Source organism: Dermacentor albipictus, chromosome 4 (assembly GCF_038994185.2).
Source record: "Dermacentor albipictus isolate Rhodes 1998 colony chromosome 4, USDA_Dalb.pri_finalv2, whole genome shotgun sequence".
In the NCBI taxonomy this organism is placed as follows: domain Eukaryota; kingdom Metazoa; phylum Arthropoda; class Arachnida; order Ixodida; family Ixodidae; genus Dermacentor; species Dermacentor albipictus.
The window spans coordinates 113,324,677-113,346,403 of record NC_091824.1 but is presented as its reverse complement, the minus strand read 5'-3'; the positions used below and the strand labels follow the sequence as shown (position 1 = coordinate 113,346,403).

Sequence of the window (21,727 nt, the reverse complement as noted above, 5' to 3'; positions counted from 1 at the left end):
ACATATTTTAAAAGCGTGCAAACAACTCCTTTTGGCCAATAGTTCACCAATTTATTTCTCTCAGCCTTTTCACCTTTTACTTGCTATTCAACCCCTATCACATCCGTTAGTCATTAGGATCACGTGAATTTTGCTACTGTGAATTAATTTCTGTTATCATTTCGCTCTATCGATACGTGAACATTGCCAACCCTCCGTAGTGGGCTTCAGCCACGCATCAAAAAAGCAAAACAATTACTGCTACTTTGCATTCGGCGACGACGACGAAAAGGACGTAGACCCCGCTCGCTGGAACGTCGTAAGTCTGCAGTTTCCCTTAACCTTAAGTATTTTAAAATAATAATGGAACATTTGGCCCACGGATATTTGTTTTCTTCATCAGCAGCTGCAGCAGCGGCGGCGAAGTCCCGATGCCAATTCCGACAACGTCGTGAAATTCAAGATCACGGGCAAAATTTGCCGACGAGGTTCCACCGTAACGAACCACCGGTAGATTCGGCCCAGACCATCTAACACAGGACACCCCGGCTACCCTCGTCACGGTGAGAGCGTTTTCGATTCATGCCTATACACCCGCGTTTATATGCAGCCCACCGCAATTAACGCACACTTCAGCACAGTGACGGTCGCAGCAGTGCGGTGGGTCTTTGCGTGTTCACGCGGTTGTGATTGGCGCAGCTCCTTGCGCTAACGGTGCGCATTACCTTATAATTCGCTTTACTGCGATAGTATAGTTAGGTACACACCAGGCGCATTTTTTTTCGTCGCCGTCACCATAACGTTCGGTATAATGTCCAAGGGCGATAACACCATCGAAGTGCGTCTATGTCTATGCGTCTAAAAGTGAAAGCACGCGACGAAGGCCCATGATGGCGGCTCAGTCAGGCTCGCGAGAAGGCGGAAGGCGAAGCGCAAGCGCGCTGTCTTCCGTCGAGCGAAACGATGACGTTGACCTCCTACAGCAAGTGCGCATTTCGCGACCAGGCCCTAAGGCAACTGATGAACGCGGCTCAATGTCGCGCGCCATGTAGGAAAGTGGGGAGGCAACGCGAGAGGGAAAGGGGGTGGCATCGATTCCGCCAACAAGTGCGCAATTTACACGGTCGCGCGCCCCTTTCCTGAATGTATTGCGTGGAAAGGAATCTCTATCTTTAAACGGATCCCATGCGTTGATGCGTAGACAGTACGGATGTCACTTCGCTCCCTGCTCACACCAGCGTAGTGACAGCGAGTGTGTGCGATCATCGACTGTGATGGGCTCATGATTGTTTGTGCGTGCTGACAACATGCTATTTAATTCTATTTGTAAGCCAATGTTTCCAAGTTTATAGGGCCCATAAACTACTATCATTACTTCGTATAGCTGTCTGCTAATTTGCTATCGCAATCGGTGCTTAGCTTTTCGGGCTAAACTGCGACTTCATCAAGTTTTTTTTTTTTACATACTTATGTTCTGCTCCCATTGCAGTTCCACAGCTCGAGCATCATGGGCGTCTTGCTGCTGATCCGTGAGCAAAATCTTTCTTCTTCCTGACTTGACAGACGTTTCGTACAAGCTATTCCAGCTTAGAGGAATTGAACGGGAAGTCGAACGCGAAGTTGAGGAATTATTAGAGGGCATTTTATTTGTGCAACAGAAACAGAATTGCACTTTATTAGTAGTATATCGCCAGATACGGGGCTTCAACAAGTATTTCAAAAAAAATATCACGCATATACAACGCGCATGTTGGAACCTATGGTAAATGAAGCTCTATTGATGCAGTGAATCAAGTCCCATACAACTATACGCGATTCTGATAATTTACCTAATTTTCATTTTCGTAGCTACGCCCCAGAAACCTCAATAAGGAGTGCTAAATTTATTCATATTCATTTGAGCCAACGTGAAATTTCTCTGTTTTAGCCTTTCAATGAGCTAGGAGAATGTAATAAGTTGTTTACACGGAAGAAGCTGATGCGCTCGCTGTGAACACATACCGTGCTAACTCGCCAGTATCTAAAGTTTTCACAACGGTATATACTAATATATTTTTACCACAGAGGAGCACTATATATGCTGTCATATTGTGACAACTAAAGCGAACTTTATTTTAGAACTTTATACGTGGCAAAACTGCGATCTGATTATCACGCACTACGTAAGGGGGGACTCCACATTAATATTAGTCAATGATGATGAGAACAGTTAGCAGCGAGATCAAAAGACTGAAAGAGGTCATTGCTGAATTCAAGTAGTTATGTGACCCAAGAAATACCCGCTCTGAAGCCGAGTCGTACTTTCAGGAAGTACTGATTTTGTTCTAGATGCTAATTATTGCGCTTTAAGAAGTCGTCTGAAAGTTATCGAGGGATCTTTTGGGTCCATCTTAATATTACTGTAGCCCTGCTAACACCATGTCCATCGGAACGTTGCAGTTACGAGCACAGCTATACACTCGCACAATTTCAATATAATAGAGGACCACCGGCGTGACGAACACGGTGTTCTTGCAATCTCGCTCGTCAAGCTTTATTTGTCGGTAGCCAGGTTGGAGACACATCGAAATAAAATACATAGCGTTACACAGCCGGTCCGATGCGTCGTCTGTCCCTGGGCGGGGCTATGGACCCTTATTTTTTATCGCTTTCAGGCGACGACAGTCGACGCAGAAAAGCTGGATTCCGACCTTTGGCTTCACCAAGGCTACAAGAAACGCCACGGGCTCCATTAGGGCTGGGTGATTTCGCTACTTGATGGCTTCTCATTCCCGCATCGAAAGTTTGAAACTTGGAACAGGATCTGACGGGATGGCCGAGCGATCGCTCGGCTACCCCGTCACGTGGACAAATGCACTAATGCAAAAATGCACAAATGCAAGTGGACAAATGCACTACTAGTTTCCACAATTTTCTGAATGTATGCGATCGTCTTGCCCTTTATTGAGGTGTTTTTACTTCTTCCTGAAGTTCGTCAGCATCACTTTCTTTAATAGAATGCCATCAAGTCGAGTGCTTTACACCACCTATAACGAAACGAACCCTATTTGGACATGTCGGTATTGGCGTGGCGGATTAGCCGAGTCATTTTCTCGGCGATAATCTCGACGTTCTCGTTAGGTAACTGCAACCGGTATTACAACGGAGTGTGAACTACCTCTTTGAATGCGACGATTGTGAAGGGTTTCCAGGAAGCCTCTGCAAAATATACCATGTCTACCATATACCATGTCTAATATACCATATACCAAATGTACCAAAATATGCTGTTAGGATGCATTCTCAATTCACTAACCACGACCTTGTGGCGTCTTCCAAGCAGAAGAACACATAGCGCAACTTAGGAGCTCCTATGTGTTCCATTTGCTCAATGTCGAAATCCATTCAAAAGTCCTAAGCCAGATTTCCCGATGATGTCACGATTTCCCTTGCCTGCTATGGGACAATGGCTGCGGGAGATGCTGCATCCGTCATCGTGGCTTGCTGACTTGACCTTGATTTTCCTGGTGGTCTCCCGTCGGATTCCGGGTTGCGGAGCACGTTTTGTAGCCTTCGGGTAATTCGATGGCCCGGAGAGACATTGCCTTTGTCTTCGTGGTTGAGGCTACGGTCACGGCTCTGAGAAGGTATCCTGAACATTAATGATGAAGCACCTCAACAAGGTATCACGTTGTTGTGACAGTGAAAAACGGTGAACTTTCCTTTCGTCGGGCTGGGAATTTACCATATTATTGGGCGAACTAGAGCCCAGCAAAAACAAATGACACTTAGGCACAACGATAGCAGAGGGCAAAGCAGACAATCGCCGAGAATCTGATATGCAGGTGAAGTGCGTCGGCTTTTCTCGCTGGCGCTTAACAGAAGATATAAACGATTCACATCACGCGTACAGTCTGATTACACAAAGTTCGGCGAGAACATACACCGCGTATAGAATCAACGCTAACATTTGAGTAAGTTCAAATCACGCAGGCGCGTCTTGCGTTCAGCGATAAGGTTAAGTTAACAGGTGAAATCAACACCACTTACATAGCACAAGGCCTGTTCACTCGGATCCATGATGTCATACTAGCTTGCTTGCCCAACTGCCAAAGAATTCAATCGGGATGCTCCCAAGTATGCCGCAGTAATTCTGACGTCACCACTTTCGTCATGCCAGCCTTGGCAAAGGAAATTTCCGGAAAGGTAAGACAACGTCATGGATAAGAATGAACAGGCCTTGTGCTTCTAGGTCACGTTGGTGAAATGCAGTCCTCAGCAAAAGGTTAAATAACTACATGTGTGAATAGCGTAAACGTCGTCAATAGTTGCGCTCGCATTCTCTCTATGAGCATCAAGAGGGTTATGGTTTCTTTTCACACCTCCTGGCAGCAATATTAGCAGATCGGACACTATGGCAAACACAGAAGGCAGCGCGCTGATAAATTTATCTGTGCTATAGCCAGCATACGTAGCCCAGACACTACAACTCCACTATCCCTTAGTCAGAGCTGCGGTGCCACGCAATCTTTTTCACCTAACTCAGCTTGGTAAAAGCATTGTACAAAGCGCATTGCTGCAATGATGCCGCGCAACCACATTTGTTCGGTGACCTGATGCCTAAACAGCCACGCCGAGTTCCCGCTATCGATCGAGGTGCCACCTTGCCTGACGAAATTCACGGTTATGGCTAGGACTGGCCTGGTGTTGCCAAGATCGAGGGTAGGCGAAAGGTTGCTGTCGCTGCAAAGTATCCCAGCCGGCCTGCATCTAAGCGAGCGAGAAGCGTCTGACGGGAAAGTGATGTCTCAGTCCGGTCAAGCGAGTGTGAAACCACTCCCATCGGGAATGATTCGTAATGTTTACAAACGCTAAGAAATATCGCTGTAGAACAAGGCGGCACCCATGGCTCTTGCTTCAGCGGGAATTCTCATGAAGGCTACACTCTCACTCGCGTTGATCGCTAGTAACTCCCGTATTGAGCTATCGCTTTCGCTAAAATCACGTCAAAGGTTAATTTTCAGCGCATAGCGCGTCCATTTTTTGAGGTCGTTGGGCGATTCTGCCACCCGTGGGCCTAATGAGACACTTCCGCATAGAAATAGCAGTATGGTCGCTAATGGGTCGTCTTGGCTTGGATATGTTTGGCGCGAGGCAACAGACCTAACAGACGGCGCCCGGTTTTATAATGTTTTCCTTCAATTTCTTGGAAGCCCTTTGGTTCAGCGAGAGCACAGCAAAAGTAAACTTGTCTGCAATAGAGATTAGTAAGAGGCGATTGGAAGATTGGTGGAAGAAAAGCAAGGAAACGACAGAAAACGGAGACGTACAAAAGCAAAGGTCGCAAAAGGTGATCAGAAAATTTGGTTCCGGGAGTTCATATTGGTTTTTCTTTCTTTATTCTCTTTAACCTAGGTATGACATTAGGCAGTATAAAAGCAAAAGCTTGGTGGCGCAACCCACCACCACGTTCCAAAGGGGACGCTCATAACAATCAGCCATCCATTTTCTTTACGTTTGAGTTTCCGTGAAGTAAACTAAAATACTTGAAAGGACACGCACCGTAATGTCCCGCAAAGATGCTTACCTTTACCGTACGTAAGGCGACAAGCGCTTTTCTAAAACTGTATATATAGCGAGGCGCCTACGCTAACCTGGGTAAAGAAACGTAGTGTGAAGCGATGTCAAACCGCCTGTTTCACGTCAAAGATATGTGCTTTTTTTTAACCCATTCCCGAAGCATCGCACTGATCCCCTTACGCTTCATGCATTCGGGATGCAGTATTATCCGACTTTCTTTATGTAGCTGAGCGTAAAAATGACAATGCTTGCTACAAGGTTTTGTTAAGGCATTTGAGGCGATCTTAAGTAGGTGTTAAGGCGTCTTCACCCATGTTATCATTACTCGGTAGAAAGGCAGGGTCCAATGCGTTTTTAATACTGCTAACCACATAGAAACTTTCAGACAGACAGAAATATTTCCGAGTTTACTTTCAGTTTTTGATGAACAACCCTGGCTGAAACGAGACTAAAATTAAAGGTATATGATTAATTCCCAGATTTATTACATCTGTTGTCTTATGTTCCGAAAGATGTTTCACAGGATTTATTTATTTATTTACGTGCTCTGACGGACGGGATACGTTACAGAGAGGTGTGTGGACAAGAATGAATATGAACAGGAACATTTCTTTACAAGAGTTCCTCAATTACGGACTTGCAAATACGTGGGTATTGCACCGGAGTGAGATGGGACAATTCCTGTCGACGTTGGCCTTTGGGACAAATTATTTGTAGCAACGTGTGGTGTGAGAATTATTCGCATATGAATAATTCCTATTAACGCTAATAAGTTTCGTAGTGTGTAAGTAAACTTGGCCGAGCCACATAGCGGGAATACCAGTGCCCGTTGCAGCGCCGACAGTTCTTGCGAGTGGATAACAGCGCATCAAGGCACTTTCTGAGGATATCGCGGTTTGTTTATTGACATATCAGGCAGCGAAAATTTATATGTCCTATCGGATTTTTTTTTCGTGCAGATAGTGCAGATTTCTCGCTTGCGCCTTAAAAAAAAGTTTAGGCCCTTTGGGGCTTATCTTGCCGCAGAACAATAGTCATCTGTCTTGCCCTCATTTCCTTTCTTTAACGCAGCGAGCCCGTACTTCCTATTGTCCCATACGGCTTGCGCGTTATCAGCTTGACACAGCATTCTCGACAGGGAAGTAGCGGGCGCCGAGTTTTCAACAGAGGAAACGCAAGCAAGGGATTTGACTGTTATTGTTGTGTGACAAATACACACCCTAAAGTGTGTAAACTTTTTTAGAGTGTACAAGGCACGATAATCGTGTATGAATCTGTAATGAGTCAAATACATCGTTAGTATGATAGCATACATTGTTGGACCAACGCGTCTTTTACAGATGGCCACCTTACCACTGTACTACCACGACAGAACCCACAAAACACCAACGTTACTGCAGCATGCCACCACTATATATTAATCGCTATAGATACGAATGTTTGGTACGCTTGAAAGCCGTTCTAGCCTAATAAATATCATATAGTGTGTTCTACACACGTCAGCGCCATAATTTATAGTATTTGAAAATCGTATCGTCTTCCTTGCAGTCGCCGTGTATTATTACTTTCTCGTGACTGAGATACTGCTGGGGCCCTTCGACATCCTGCCATCGATCAGCCTACTGGACATTCTTGGCTTCGGGACAGCTGGGGTTCGTTCCGGAACCGTGGCGTCGTGGCTGCAGTCTCTCCATCAAGGAGGTGCCACCCCCAGGCGAGGATGGTTCGCCACCCTCCATAGATGGGGCATGAACGGCGGCGTCCCGACGCAGACCCAAACAGCACTCAAAATCGTCGGGTGTTGCCTGCTGCTTCTAGTATAGAGGAGCACGGCGTAACCTGGCAACCCAAGAAAAACGCAGCTCAGCGTCTGCAGCTGCAGACAGGTGGAGCTGTCGTTGCCGGGTTAGCCAGACACTGATGAATAAAATTTCTCCAACACTCCGTATGGGCATGCACTTCGGCATGACTGTTGAAGATCCGCAGGAGAGTATGACAAACGTTGAGGAAGAAAGCGCCATCGAGTGAGGAGAGTTCCTGAGGAAAAGTGAGTGAGCAGGGATTGATGATGTTGCACGCTGTCTCACGCAAATGTCATTCCCGGTTAAACCCACGCGCCAGCGTGTGGGATTGTTGAACTCGGGTTGCAGTTATCGTAAGGACAGCTATCGAATCTTACTGAAGGTAGTCTTGGCCAATAATAAATAAGGCAGTTCGTGTGCAAGTCACAAACGGGCACCATGAAGCTGTGGCCAAGGCGCATATCCAGCCATGTACCAGGTCGTTCGTGTTGTGCGTATGCGTGGTTGTGAACAACCTCCCTGTTGCATGCGAACGTGTATAGGTAGGCCAGCTGGCTAGATGACTGAATACACGCTTTGTCAGAACAAAAATAATGTAAAAGGTTTCACACGCCCGCATTGGGCAACACAATGCCGCGGCTGTACGTGCGAACTGTTGTTCCTGACAGCCACGGTTTTGCTTCGACCCTGAAGCTTTATTTAGACTTCGGTCATCATGCGCACCATGAGGAAGTTGACCCGCCCAACAGCTCAGCAAGATGCATGCAAAATACATCGGCTTGAGTACACAGCTAAACATAAGATGTATGGTGACATTATGGAAGCATGTTTTGTAGTGCAAAATCTGTAGTGATGGGGCTTTTAAATGTATTTGTGAACCACGTAGAACGATTGCCCACTGTCTGTGTTGCTTATATTCGATGGAAACTAGCGATATTTACGGTCTCAAGTTGTCCATGAACGGCAAAAAACTGGCAAACCCTTAAGTGTGGAGAACAGCCGAAGAAACGCAAGGGAAGTTAGGGTCAAGTGATGACGCTGCAATATAAGCAGTTGAGGCCACACCAAAACATTCAAGCAACCATTCTATGTTAAGTGGGCAAGATATGTCAAACATACAGCAGAAGCCGAAAATAATAGTTTAGAGGAACTACTATGAATGATAAGAATAAATTCAGTTATTAAGTTGGTGGTTTCGTTAGGGGAATGACAAATTTAGTTTTATTCCTTCCATCTTCAATTTCTATGTAATAATAATTACGGTTTTCTATGGAGTTTCACCTGAGCCAAACTAGAGGGAAATCTGGTGCTGTGATCGTTCAACTATCATGGGAATGAAGAAAAGTACAGGCTACGGATTGGCTTTCTGTTGACTGGCGAATTAGTATACAAGTATTTTTTTGGCAGTTTCCGTTTCTCTCCAAGCGCAATTGCTACAACTTGCAGTGGGACAGTGCGACGCAAGTGTTTCGTCGTGTTGCTCGAAGTGGCGATAGTGCGCTCGGCGAGCGCCTAGGCAGAAGCCGCGGTGTGGTGTCGCAGCCCTGACGAGAAGGTGACCGCATCGTAAACTCTGGAAGAAAGTGTTTTGACCTTCGTTTGTTAATTGTGTTAGGTCGGCGCTGTAGCGTTACATGCTTTATGTAACTTCAGAAGAGCAAAAGGAAGGCACTACTCTGACAAGACAGACTCTTGAACATCTAGTGGCACGTTAATCAAATTTTTTCGAGGGCTTCATTACACATTGCTCGTTTATGAGCTCGTTTAAATGTATGTTTTACGACTTTGAAAGACAAAGCTGTGGTAGAAAACGTTGCTGCTTTTTGGCCTTCCGCTATCGCAAAATGGTTAACTGCGAAGCCACGCCATAACATCTGCTTGCGGCCGCCTCAGAAGGTGTACGTCAATATAAAATATAATGAAGGATACTCGTAGGAGGCCACAAGCGTCATAGCTAGCACTGCGTTAGATATGTTTAAAAGTTCTTGAAGACTTTCAGCAATCATGGCAGCCAAAGCGGCCTTTCGAAAGAGCGAGAGAGTTTGCAAGTGCCTGACGTCGGCAATGATGATGAAGCAACATTTATTGGGCCCCAAAAAAAATCGGTGGTGCACGCAGGCACCAGATGGGGTAGTTGCCTAGTTACGGGACCCATATGTTCCCAGCAGCTCCTTGCCGCTTTCCGTCAGTGCGAGCTGAATCGGTGGGGCGGGGCTGGATATCAAGGTCTCCCATCGCTCAAGGGGTTGGGGGTTGGGGCTGTTGGTGGGAAGGGGAGGAGGGGGGTCTTTAGTTCTTTGCACTCTGCCAAGACGTGCGGCAGGGTGCCCTTTTCTCGTTTGCAAAAAGTACAGAGCATATCGTGTTTCGCAAGGTACATGCGGTTCATTAGTACGGGATGCTATAGCGATCCCGCCTGCGCTCGACGCAGGATCGTCTGTTGTTGCCTGGTGAGTTTGGGGTGCGGTTCTGGCAGTCTGCACCTTTCATCTGGGTACATCCGGGTAATGTCCCAATAGCTGGTAACCGGCTGCGGTAGCCCTTCCAGCTCGTGGTCGGCCCGGATTGACATTTCTCGGGAATGGTTGTCGGCTATGGTGGCGCCTGCTACCTACGAGTGAGCAGGTACCTCCACGAGCTCTATGGCTCTTCCCGGGGGCTTGCGCTCTTATAGAATGGCTCGGGCCGCGGAGGAGATTACCCCCCTGCTGAAGCTTCCGTAGGCTGTCTTTGAGTCGGTGACTATGGTGCCCACGCTCAGCTGTGCGAGGGCCACGGCCGCTTCTTCGGCAACTGCGGGGTCTGTTGTCTTCAGGGACACGCTGACGATCAGCCTGTCTTTTGACGTAGACAGAAAACCATCGCTTTCGAAGCGAGCAGGCGTCATAGCAGACGACACTTGTAGCATTCCTCTCAAAGGCGCAACACTTTTTAACAATACAAAATTTTTATTTCCATTATTACTTGAATATTTTTATCTAAGTTCATGTACGGTTGTTATTATTGTAAAAATAAATAGTTATTCTTCGGCGGTAAATCTGGAACAGATTTGTAGAAGAATGCATACCCTTGGGTTCACCGGTGGTAAACTGCGCTTCCATCTCAATGTCACACAAAGTTTATGTAATGTGTTGTGCATTAAATAGGATAATTCCGAAATAAAATTATAATTTAAGCTATAACATTTGAGTATAGGTTTGTTTACTGTGCCGCAAGCAAACACCGCTAGTCTAAAGATCGAAGTCAATCCGAAGCCTGTATTTCCCATCATTCCCATGTAGGTTCAGGCAACGCGCAAAAGAGCCCACGTAGATACTAGCGCCACATTTCCCTCTAGGCTATTTATTTAGAAACTCTATGCGTTATTCATAGTGAAATATTTTGCGCGCACAATTGACAAGGACACTGTGAAGGGGGACACACGAGCGCTTGTAATAAATAATAAATAATAATATACACTTTAATAATAAGAAGAAGAAAAAAGAAAAGAAAGAAAAGAAAAGAAAGTGAAAGAAAAAAAGAGAAAGAAGAAGAAGAAGAAGAAGAAGAAGCGGCTTCAGTGGAAATTCGGCTTTGATTCAGGAACAGCTACGGAAGAAACCAGTTTGTTCTTATCTTCTTTAATTACTTTGACATACCTTCATAATTATGTATCTCGAATCATTTCTTCTCGTAGTTTTATAAGACTAACATTATGCTTTACATTTATCAAAGACCTTGCTCATATGAGTTTTTTTAATTTTGAGGCTGTGAATTATTTAGGCCTGTATTTCCCATCATTCCCATGTAGGTTCAGGCAACGCGCAAAAGAGCCCACGTAGATACTAGCGCCACATTTCCCTCTAGGCTATTTATTTAGAAACTCTATGCGTTATTCATAGTGAAATATTTTGTGAAATACCGGTGGTTCCACCGTAAGGAAGCACCGGTAGCCTCGGCCGAGACCACCTGACGCAGGACGCCGCGGTTGCTCCCGTAACGGTGAGAACGTGTTCACTTTATGCCTATACACCGGCGTTTATATGCAGCCCACTGCAACTATATAATTACGCAAATATTCGCCATTAGGCTATAGTGGGTACCAGCCACACAAGTTCGCTGTAAGGCTTGTTACGTCTTTGTGTTTATTAACTAATTAATTAGTTAATTCATGACGCCTAAGAACGCAGGAGCAGTTGCACGAGCGCATTCTCACGGAAGCGCCGAGGGCCGCCAACGAGCCAGCTGTGGAAGAAGAAAGAGCGGCAGTTACAACGGGTACAAACTTATGCAATACATCCTTGGACAGATCGCCAGGGTTACCGAAGAACAACGATGCGATGCTTTAGCGGCTTGCGCTACAAATGCACTGAATATGCACCGCTCTTCAATGAACCTCTCGCCAACATGAGTCAGTGGTTATGTATTGCTGATTGCGCGGCAAGCGAGAGAACAATTCTCAGCGTTCGCAGGCGCTGGCGCGCCACGCTTCTCGTCTCGGAGATCACGCGAGAACTTCTCGGCATGGCCACTCGATGGCGCAGCATGTCTAGAAAGAAGCCGGTAAGAACATCCCGGGCCACATGACGCGTTTCTTAGCGTTTGCCAACCACTGGTGCTCCATGCATTTGGAAGGCCATGCGCAGGCTTCGGGGCGGCGGCGATAGATGGCGCTGAGTTCTAGCAAATCGCAAAAGAGGAATTAAAACCTACCGGGAGCCAAGCACTGAAGCAACAACTGAACCAAGCCGTGATCAGATGTGCAGGGTCACGTGTTGTGACGGCTTTCTGACAGAGCAATGAAGAAGGGAATGCTTTCTGTTAGAGTTGGCTTGAGAAGTCTGGTGGCGTGACGTAATACTACATTCTATATTATCCCGTTTCCCTGTGATAGGGTCTTGTATGAATATATATTTCAAATGTGCGCGAACAACTCCTTTTAATCAATAGTTCTCCAAGTTATTTATTTTTATCTCAGCCTTTTTTACCTTTTACTTGCTATTCAACCCTTATCCCATCCCTTAGCCAACAGGACCACGTGAATTATGCCACTGTGAATTAGTTCCTGCTATCATTTCGCTCTATCGATACGTGAACGTTTGCCAACCCGTCATAGTGGGTTTCAGCCACGCAATAAAAAAAAAAACAATTAGTGCTACTACGCATTCGACGACGACGACGAAAAGGACGGAGACCCCGCTGGCTGTAACGTCGTAAGTCTGCAGTTTCCCTTAATCTTCAGCATTCTAAAATAATAATGAAACATTTGGCCCACGACTATTTGTTTTCTTCATCAGCAGGTGCAGCAGCGGCGGCGAAGTCCCGATGCCCATTCCGACAACGTCGTGAAATTCAAGAACAACGGCAAAATTTGCCGACGAGGTTCCACCGTAAGGAATCTCCGGTAGCCTCGGCCGAGACCACCTGACGCAGGACACCGCAGTTGCTCCCCTAACGGTGAGAACGTGTTCACTTTATGCCAATACACCCATGTTTATATGCAGCCCACTGCAATTATCGCACACTTCAGCACAAAGATGGTCGCAGCAGTGCGGTGGGCTTTTGCGTGTTCACACTGTTGCGATTGGCGCTGCTCCTTACGCTATTACCCTCATTGCCTTATTATTCGCTTCATAGCGGTAGTAAAGTTATGGACACTCCTGGCGCATTTTTTTCCGACGCCGTCGCCATAATGCTCGATATAAAGTCCCAGAAGCGATAACACTGTCGAAATGCGTCTATGCTGTATGTGCAAGTGAAAGCAGGCGACGAAGGCCCATGATGGCGGCTCATTCAGGCTCGCGAGAAGGCGGAAGGCGAAGCGCAAACGCGCCGTCTTCCGTTGAGCGTAAGGCTGTGGGGGGAGGGGGGGGGGAGAGGAGGAAATGCGACCAGGACCAAGGGACCAGAAACCAGACCAGAAACCAGACCAGACCAGACCAGACACCAGACCAGGACCAAGGGACCAGGACCAGAAATTTCGCGACCAGGACCAAGGGCAACTGATGATAAACGCGGCTCAATGTCGCGCGCCATGTAGAAAAGTGGGGACGCAACGCGCGAGAGAGAGGGGTGACTTCGACTCCGCCAACAAGTGTGCAATTTACACCGTCGCACGCCCTTTATCTTGAAACACGATGTATTGCGTTGAAAGGAATCTACCTTGAAAGGGATCTCTTGCGTTGATGCGTAGACCGTACGAATGTCACTTCTCTCGCTGCTCACACCGGCGTTTTGACAGCGAGTGTGTGCGATCATCGAATGTGATGTGTTCATGATTGTTTGTGCGCGCAGACACCATGCCATTTAATTCTATTAGTAAGCGAATGTTTCCAAGTTTATACGGCCGACAAAACTACTATCCTTCGTATAGCTGTCTACTAATTTGCTATCGCAATCGGTGCTTAGCTTTTCGGACTAAACTGCGACTTTTTCAAGTTCGTTTTTTTTTTCACATACTTATGTTCTCCTCCCATTGCAGTTACATCGCTCGAGCATCATGGGCGTCTTGCTGGTGATCCGTGAGCAAAATCTTTCTTTTCATAACTTGACAGACATTTCGTAAAGCCCTGACGGTGCCTTCCGCAAACACTGCTTAATATACGAATAAGGCTAATATTACAGAAATGTGGGGCTGGATTCACAAAGCTTTTCGTTCGTAAAGCATCATTTCCACTGGCCCGGCTCCTTCGGTACTATTCTATTCAGCACTAGGATTGGCTGAAATTTTATCTTACAAGCAATTCTAGCTTACGAGGGACTGAACGTCGAGAAGCTGAGGGATTATTAGTGTGCATTCGGTTTTTGCAACAGAAACAGAATTGCACTTTACTTGTAAGATATCGTCGGATACGGAGCTTCAACAAATATTTCAAAAACAAATATCACGCAGATACAACGCGCATGCCGGAATCTATGCTAAGTGAAGCTTTGTTGATGTAGTTAATTCAGTCATATTTACCTTATCTTCATTTTCGCAGCTATGCCCCGTGACCACCAATAGTGAATACTATATTTTTTTATAATCATTTTAGCCAACGTGAAATTTCTCTGTTTTAGCCTTTAAAAAAGCTAGGAGAATCCAATAAGTTGTTTACACGGAAGAAGCTGATGCCCTCACTGGGATCTAATACCATGCTAACTCATGCTAAAGTTTTCGTATATATAATGGTATATACTAGTATATCCTCCCCACAGCGGGGTACTATATATGCTCTCATATTGTGATGAAAACTAAACCTAAATTTAATTTTAGACTTTTATGCGTGCCGAAACTGCGATCTGATTATCAGGCACGCCGTAAGGGGGGACTCCAGATTAATATTGATCAAGGATGATGAGAGCAGTTAGCAGAGAGATCAAAAGATTGAAAGAGGTCATTGCTGAATTCAACTGGTTATGTCGTTATTATGTGTTAGTTAAGCCGAGTCAGACGTTCGTGAAGTACTGATCTTGCTCTAGATGCTCATTATTGCGCTTTAAGACGTCAGGTGAAAGTTGTAGAGTGATCTTTTGGGTCCAGCTTAATTTTACTGTGGCCCTGAGAAAACCGTGTCCATCGCGCACTGGAAGGGTGCAGGTGCCGCGCTCAGCGAGACTCGCACAATTTTGATATAACAGAGGCCGTCCGGCGGGATGAGCCCGGTCTTCTTGGGATCTCTCTCGTCGAGTTTTATTTGTCGGTAGCCAGGTTTGAGATAGATCGAAGTAAAATGCATAGCGTCCCAGATGCGGTTCGATGCGTCGTCTATCCGTGGGCGGGTCTATGCATCCTTCGTTTTGATCACGTTCAGGCGACGACAATCGACGCAGGAAAGCAGGGTTCCGTCATTTGTTCCGTCACCAAGGCTACAAGAATGGCCCACGGGCTCCTTTAAGGCTGGGTGATTTCGTTGCTTGATGGCTTCTCATTCCCGCATCGAAACTTCGAAACTTAGTGCGGGCTCTGACGGGGTGACCGAGCGCTTGCCCCGGTTATTATACGACGTTAGTAACTGATGTTTGTCGAATCTTCTCTGACGCCGGCAAGTAGTGATTGTTTCATCGAAAGAGATTTTTGAGCTGTTGGGCAGATTTGAACTGATGTCTACGGCTGGTTCACGAACTATGGCCGTCATGGCGGATGCTGCAGAATCGAAGATGACAAACGCACGACTAGCTTCCACTATTTTCTGAATGTATGCGATCGTCGTGCCCTGGGTAAGGTGTTTGTACTCCTTGCTGAAGGTTGTCACCATCACTTTCGTTGATGGAATAACATCAAGTCGAGTAATCGCTTTTATGACGCGAATTTCACGGTTGAACAGCGGATTTTGGTGTGCCTCAAAGACACCTTCCACTTTTGCAGGTGTTTCGGTGCCAACGTAAATGATGATACTGCAAAGAGGCGGAACGCTCACTACAATTCCGAGCACACTTAAAGCATATGGTCACTCCGCGAGCTCTCCAGTTGTCTCGCTTGGCCTTCGGGTAGCGTTATCGACTCGGACTTCGGGTCAAATATTGTGCCGTGTTGGTTCAGAAAGTCCATATCGATAACTACATTTCGCGAGCACGGTTGGAAAATAACGAAGGTTGCAGGGTAGGTCCCGTCATGAACGGTAATTCTTGCAGTGCATATTCCAGTAGGCGTTATAAGGTGTCCTCTAGCGAGATATGAGGGCCGTCTCGTGCAGTCTTCACTTTCCTCATCTTCGCAGTGAATAAATCACTTGTAATGTCATGATGGAATATTAGGCTCCTGAGTCTACAAGTGCTGTGACTTCGTGTCCACCGAGAAGCAAATAGAGGTCAATTGTTTTTCACCTTGCATTGCACTTAGGTCGCTGCGTTGAGTCACAGCTATGTCGTATGGTGTCGCCCTTGTTAGGCCCCGTATTCAGATCTTCTCGAATCGGAGTATGTTCTATTTCAGGTTTTTTTCTGGATCAAGAGGTGAGACCGCGCGGTGTGAGCTTGCTCTTTGTACACTACGATTGTGAAGCTTTGCAGGAAGCCTCTGCAAAATGTCCAGTGTCCCATGCTGTTAGGGGGAATTCTCGATTTTCTTACCACGACCTCGTGGCGTCTTCCAAGTAGAAGTACACATGGCGCAACCGCTCCTAAGTGTTCCATTTGCTGAATGTATAAATTCTTTCAAAAGTCTTAAGCCTGGTTTCGCGGTCGTATGACGAGGATCCGCGGATAATAAATAAATGGCTCCCTTGCGTGCTATGGGTCGATGGTTACAGGGGATGCTGCATCCTCCATCGTGCTCGTTGATTTGACCTTGGTTTTTCTGGTCGTTTCGGGTCGAAGTCTGTGGTCCAGGGGCATGTTTTGTTGCCTTCGGCTAACTCGAACGTCAAGAGCGGCGCTGGCGTTGTATGCGTGGTTGGGGCTACGGTCACGGCTCTGAGGGTGTGTCCTGAACATTAACGATGAAGCACCTCAGCCAGGTATCACGTTGTTGTGACAGTGACAAACGACGAAGAGTTCATACTTTGAGTTAGGAATTTAACGTTTCATAGCGCGAACTAAGACCCAGCAAAACAAGCGACACTTAAGCACAATGATAGCGGCAAGGAAAGTAGGCGATCGCCGAGAATCTGATATGCAGGTCAAGTGCGTCGACTCTTGTGCATGACTCGTCGAAAGTTGCAGCGTAATCGTTGGTGCTTGTGCAGCTTTATGAAGATATACTACGATTCACATCGAGCATACAATCTGATTACACAAGATTAGGCGTGAACTTACGCGACGGATAGAATCAACGCTAACATTCGAATAAGTTCCGAATCGCGCAGGCGCGGCTTGCGTGGAGCGGTAAGGTTACGTTCGCGGGTGAAACCAACACCACCTATTTAGCACAAGGCATGTTCACTCCGATCCATGATGCCGTGCAAGCTTGCCCGACTGCCATAGAATCTAATGGGGACGCTCCCAAGTATGCCGCGGTAATTTTGATGTCACAGCTTTCGTGATGCCAGCCTGGTCAAAGGAAATTTCTGGACAGCTATCATGGCGTCATGGATTTCACTGAGCAGGCCTTGTGCGATCTAGGTATCGTTGGTGAAATGCAGCTATCAGAAGAAGTATAAATAAGTACGCGTGCCAATAACGTAAATGCCATCAATACTTGCGCTTGCCTTCTTTCTGAAGCCTCAAGAGTGCCCGGGTTTCTTTCCACATCTCCATACAGCAATATTAGCAGATCAAACACTATGCTAAACAAAAAAAGCATCGCGCTGACACATTCATCTATGCTAGCCAGCATATGTAGCGCAGGCACTCAACGCCACTAACCCTTAGGCGGGGCTGCGGAAGCAAGCAGCCTTATTAACTTTACTCACCTTGGTAAAATAATTGTAGAAAGCGCATGGCTGCATTGATGTCCTACAGCCGCACAGCCACGCCGAGTTCCCTCTATCGATCGAGTTGCCACCTTGCCTGACGAAATTGTCCGTTATAACCAGGACTGGCCTGGTGCACCCAAGGTCGTGGGTAGGCGAAAAAGCTACTGTCGCCGCACTATATTGTCACGTGGTAGTGACGTATAAAGAACACACTAGCAATACTGCGGAAGACGAAACTAACTTTTATTGGGCGAACCTGTGCCCACAAAAACAGGTTACACTTACACAAGAACGGCGACAGCGGCGAACACAGTCGGCGATCGTCGAAATTCTTATCAGCGGGTCGAGCGCGTCAGCTTTTATAGATCAGTCGTCGAAGTTCCAGAGAAATCGCTGGGACCCGCGTACCTTCCACAAAGTTCTACTCCATTCGCGACGCGCATACATCCAATCAGAATACACAGGGTTCGGCGACAACAGACAGCGGATAGAAGCATCGATAAAATTCTGGATATTTCCGCCACATGTAGACGCGTCCTGTGCTGAGCGATAACATTCCTTAGACGGTAAAAGCGCTCACCCGTAAAAGATAAACGCGTTCACGCGTCAATATCCAAGAAGGCCTGCGTCTAAGCGAATGCGCAGAGTGTGATCGGAAAGCGATGCCTCGGTCCGGTCAAGCGAGGGTAGAACCCTTCCCACCGGGAATGATGATAGCGAGGCGCGTACACTAACCTGGGTAAAGAAACTTGGTATGAAGGGATGTCGCACCGCCTGTTTCATGTCAAGGATGTGCTCTTTTTTTTTAACCGTTTCCCGAAGCATCGCAACAATCCCCTTACCCACCCTGCATTTGAGATGTGGCACTTTCCGACTTATTTATGTACCTCACTATAAGAATGACAATGCTATGACATGCTACAAGATTCAGTTAAGACATTGGAAGCGATCTTAAGTAGATGTGAAGATGACTTCACCCATGTTATCATGGCTTAGTAAAAAGGGAGGGACCCGTGCCTTTTTTTTTTACTTGGGACCATAAAGAAAATGATCAATATACCGATTGATAATTTTCAGATTGAAGGATTTCAGAGTTTAGTTGAACAACCCTCGCAGAAAATTGACTAAATTAAATGTATCTGATTTGGTCCCAGATTAATACTTCACTTGTCCAATGTTTCGAAAGGTATTTTAGAGAATTGATGGGGTTAGTTACGTACTCTCAGGGGCGGGGGGCGTTAGAGAAAGGAGTGGTTATGTGGACAACAAATATGTATATGAGCAGGAACACTTTATTACCAGAGTTCATCAATTGCGGACTTTCAAATACGTGGGTGTTGCATGAGATGTGCATTTATGTTGCATGCATGTTACAATTACTTGTAGAAACGTGTGGTACGACAACTCTTGGCTGTGAATAATTTGTATTAACGCTAATAAGAACTTTCGGTGTGTTTAGGTAAACTTCGTAGAGCCACATAGTGGGAATACCAGTGCGCGTTGCAGCGCGCACAATTTTTCCGAGTGGGTAACAGCGCATCAAGACACTTTCCGGGGATTTCGCGGTTTGTTGATTGACATATTTCGCAGCGCCAATTTAGATGTCCGATCGCCTATTTTTTTCGTGGAAATAGTGCACATTTTCGCGTGCAGGACACGGTAATCAGGCAATCACTCATGAAGCCGTAATAAGTCAAATACATCGTTAGTACATCATAATCCGTTGTTAGACAAAGGCGTCTTTTTACTCATGGCCACCTTTGCCACTGCGGTTCGACGGCAGAACCCGCAAAATACCGACTTTTTTTGCAGCATGTCATTACTACAATTGATATTCCTATATGTTTGGTGCGCTGAAAAGCCATTGTGTTAGCCTAATAAATATCATGTAGTATGTTCTAGACGTAAGCGGAATAATTTAAGGTACTTGAAAGAGCATTTCGTTTTCCTTGCAGGCGCTTTTTATATTTACATCATCGTGGATGAAGTTCTGGATATGCTGATGACCTTCAATATCGTGCCTTCCATAAACATACTGGACGCCCTCGGCTTCGGCACAGCAGGAGTTCGTTCCGGAACCGTGGCGTCGTGGCTGCAGTCTCTTCATCAAGGAGGTGCCACCCCCAGGAGAGGATGGTTCGCCAGCCTTCAGCGATGGGGCATGAACGGCGGCGTCCCGACACAGTGTCAAAGAGCACTCAAAATCGTCGGATTGTGTCTGCTGTTTCTGGCACGGGATCCCTCATAGAGCAGCACGGCGTAAAGTGGCAACCCAAGAAAAAAGCTCAGCGTCTGCCGCTGCCAACGGGTGGAGCTGTCTTTGCCGGGTTAGCCATACCCTGATGAATAAAATTTCTCCAACACTCGGCAAGGGCATGCACTTTGGCATGACTGTAGGAAAGCCGGAGGAGAATATGACAAACGGCGAGGAAGAAAGCGCCAACGAGTCACAAACCGGCACTACGAAGGAGTGGCCAAAGCGCATATCCAGCCAAGCACGAGGTCGTTCGTGTCGTGCGTATGCGTGGTCGTGTAAAACCTCCCTGTCACGTGCGAATGTGTACAGGTAGGCCAGCTGACCAGATGTCTGAACAGGCGCTTTGTCAGAACAAGAATGATCTAAAAGGTTTCATAGGTCCGCATTTGACGACACATTGCAGAGTCTGCGCATGCTAACTGTTTGTTCCTGACAACCATGGTTTTACTTCAACGCAGAAGCCCCGTTAGGGCTTTGGTCATCGCACCCGCACTGAGCTTGTTTACACCCCAAATCGCTCAGCAAGAATTATTTAAGAGAGATTGCATTGAACACATAGCTGAATATAACATGTCCCGTGAGATTATTGAAGCTTGTTTTATAATGCAGAATCTGTACTGTATCTATGAACTACGTAGAACGACTTCCCACTGGTGGTGGTGTTTAAACTTGGTGGAAACTAGTGATATATTGTGTCTCAAGCTCAAGCACAGAAGGCCAGAAACTGGCCAAGCCGAAAGTATGGAGAAAAGTGAAAGCTATGGTTTGAAACATCGTGGCACACAGAACAAGAAACACAAGAAGTTAGGATCACAGGACAGCGCTATAAACGTCACCTTCACAATCGTTCTATCGCCTTTTGCCAAGTTACCATGTGATGTGTTGACAATGCGCGAGTTGCGCCGCAAAATTTGCGTATATATATTGTGTGTTTCCGCCATTAAAGAATCAGTTCTTAGTAAACGCTCGTCCGTGTCTCTTCTTCTTGTGTCGTTTGTTTGGCGCTATAGTACTTCAGTAATATGGACCAACTAGCCCAACAAAAAGTTCTGCTGGAATAAATTAAGTAGTTCGCAACTTCCAGAAATACTCAAGCAACAATACTATCGTGAGTATGCATGATACGGCAGATATATAGAAGAAGGCAGAACATAATATTTTGGAGAAACTACTATCAAGGATAACAATAAATAAAGTTAATAAGTGCGTGGTTTTGTTACACCCATCATAAAGTTTCTTTCACTGCCCATCTTCGATTTCTTCGTTTCTGCGTCTTCTTTCTGAGGACTATGCTGGGTATCATGAGTTTGTAGTGGCCCTCCGGGTATTGAGCTGATAGCTTCCTTCTCTCATTTCTCTTTCCCTTTCCTTTCAAATGTATATATGTTTTCAAAACAAACTCTAATAATCATAATGTTATTATTGCAACTTTAAAAGTAAGGGTTCTCACTGCAAACTTGGATTTGATTCCGCAACAGCGCAACTAACTACTTTGTTCTTCTGTGTTCTTTTTTTTACTTGTTTATGCTTTTCTTGTTATTTATCCCGAATCATGCTTTTTCATCGTTGTTTAAGACTACCCTACTACTTGACGTTTAATTACAGTCCATATTCATCATGAGTTCTTGAAGTTCGCAACTGTGAATTATTTGGGCTATAATTAGGTAATTACGTATTCATTTGTTACTCAACCGTAGTGAGTACGAGCCATACAGGTATAATGAAAGAGCAGCAGCTACGACAGATACACTTATTGGCCAAAGGCCTGTAGCCGGTATCAGCCACTCTTAGAGGAAAGAAACAAACATACTCAAGCG

At 46.1% G+C, this 21,727-nt stretch overlaps 2 long non-coding RNA genes across 3 annotated transcripts; both read left to right on the top strand.

Annotated features, from left to right (window-relative positions):
- The first annotated feature begins 233 nt into the window (after window positions 1-233).
- On the top strand, window positions 234-7,486 carry LOC139059273 (uncharacterized). 2 transcript variants are annotated; one of them, XR_011514039.1, is made up of 4 exons: window positions 234-298; window positions 383-542; window positions 1,469-1,508; window positions 7,087-7,486. It is a non-coding gene; the product is annotated as an uncharacterized lncRNA (long non-coding RNA). The 2 variants fall into 2 exon arrangements; XR_011514040.1 differs by having other exon boundaries at window positions 252-298; window positions 386-542.
- A 4,915-nt stretch (window positions 7,487-12,401) lies between these two features.
- LOC139059272 (uncharacterized) lies at window positions 12,402-20,024 on the top strand. The gene is made up of 4 exons (XR_011514038.1): window positions 12,402-12,532; window positions 12,617-12,776; window positions 13,801-13,840; window positions 19,609-20,024. It is a non-coding gene; the product is annotated as an uncharacterized lncRNA (long non-coding RNA).
- The last annotated feature ends 1,703 nt before the right edge of the window (window positions 20,025-21,727 follow it).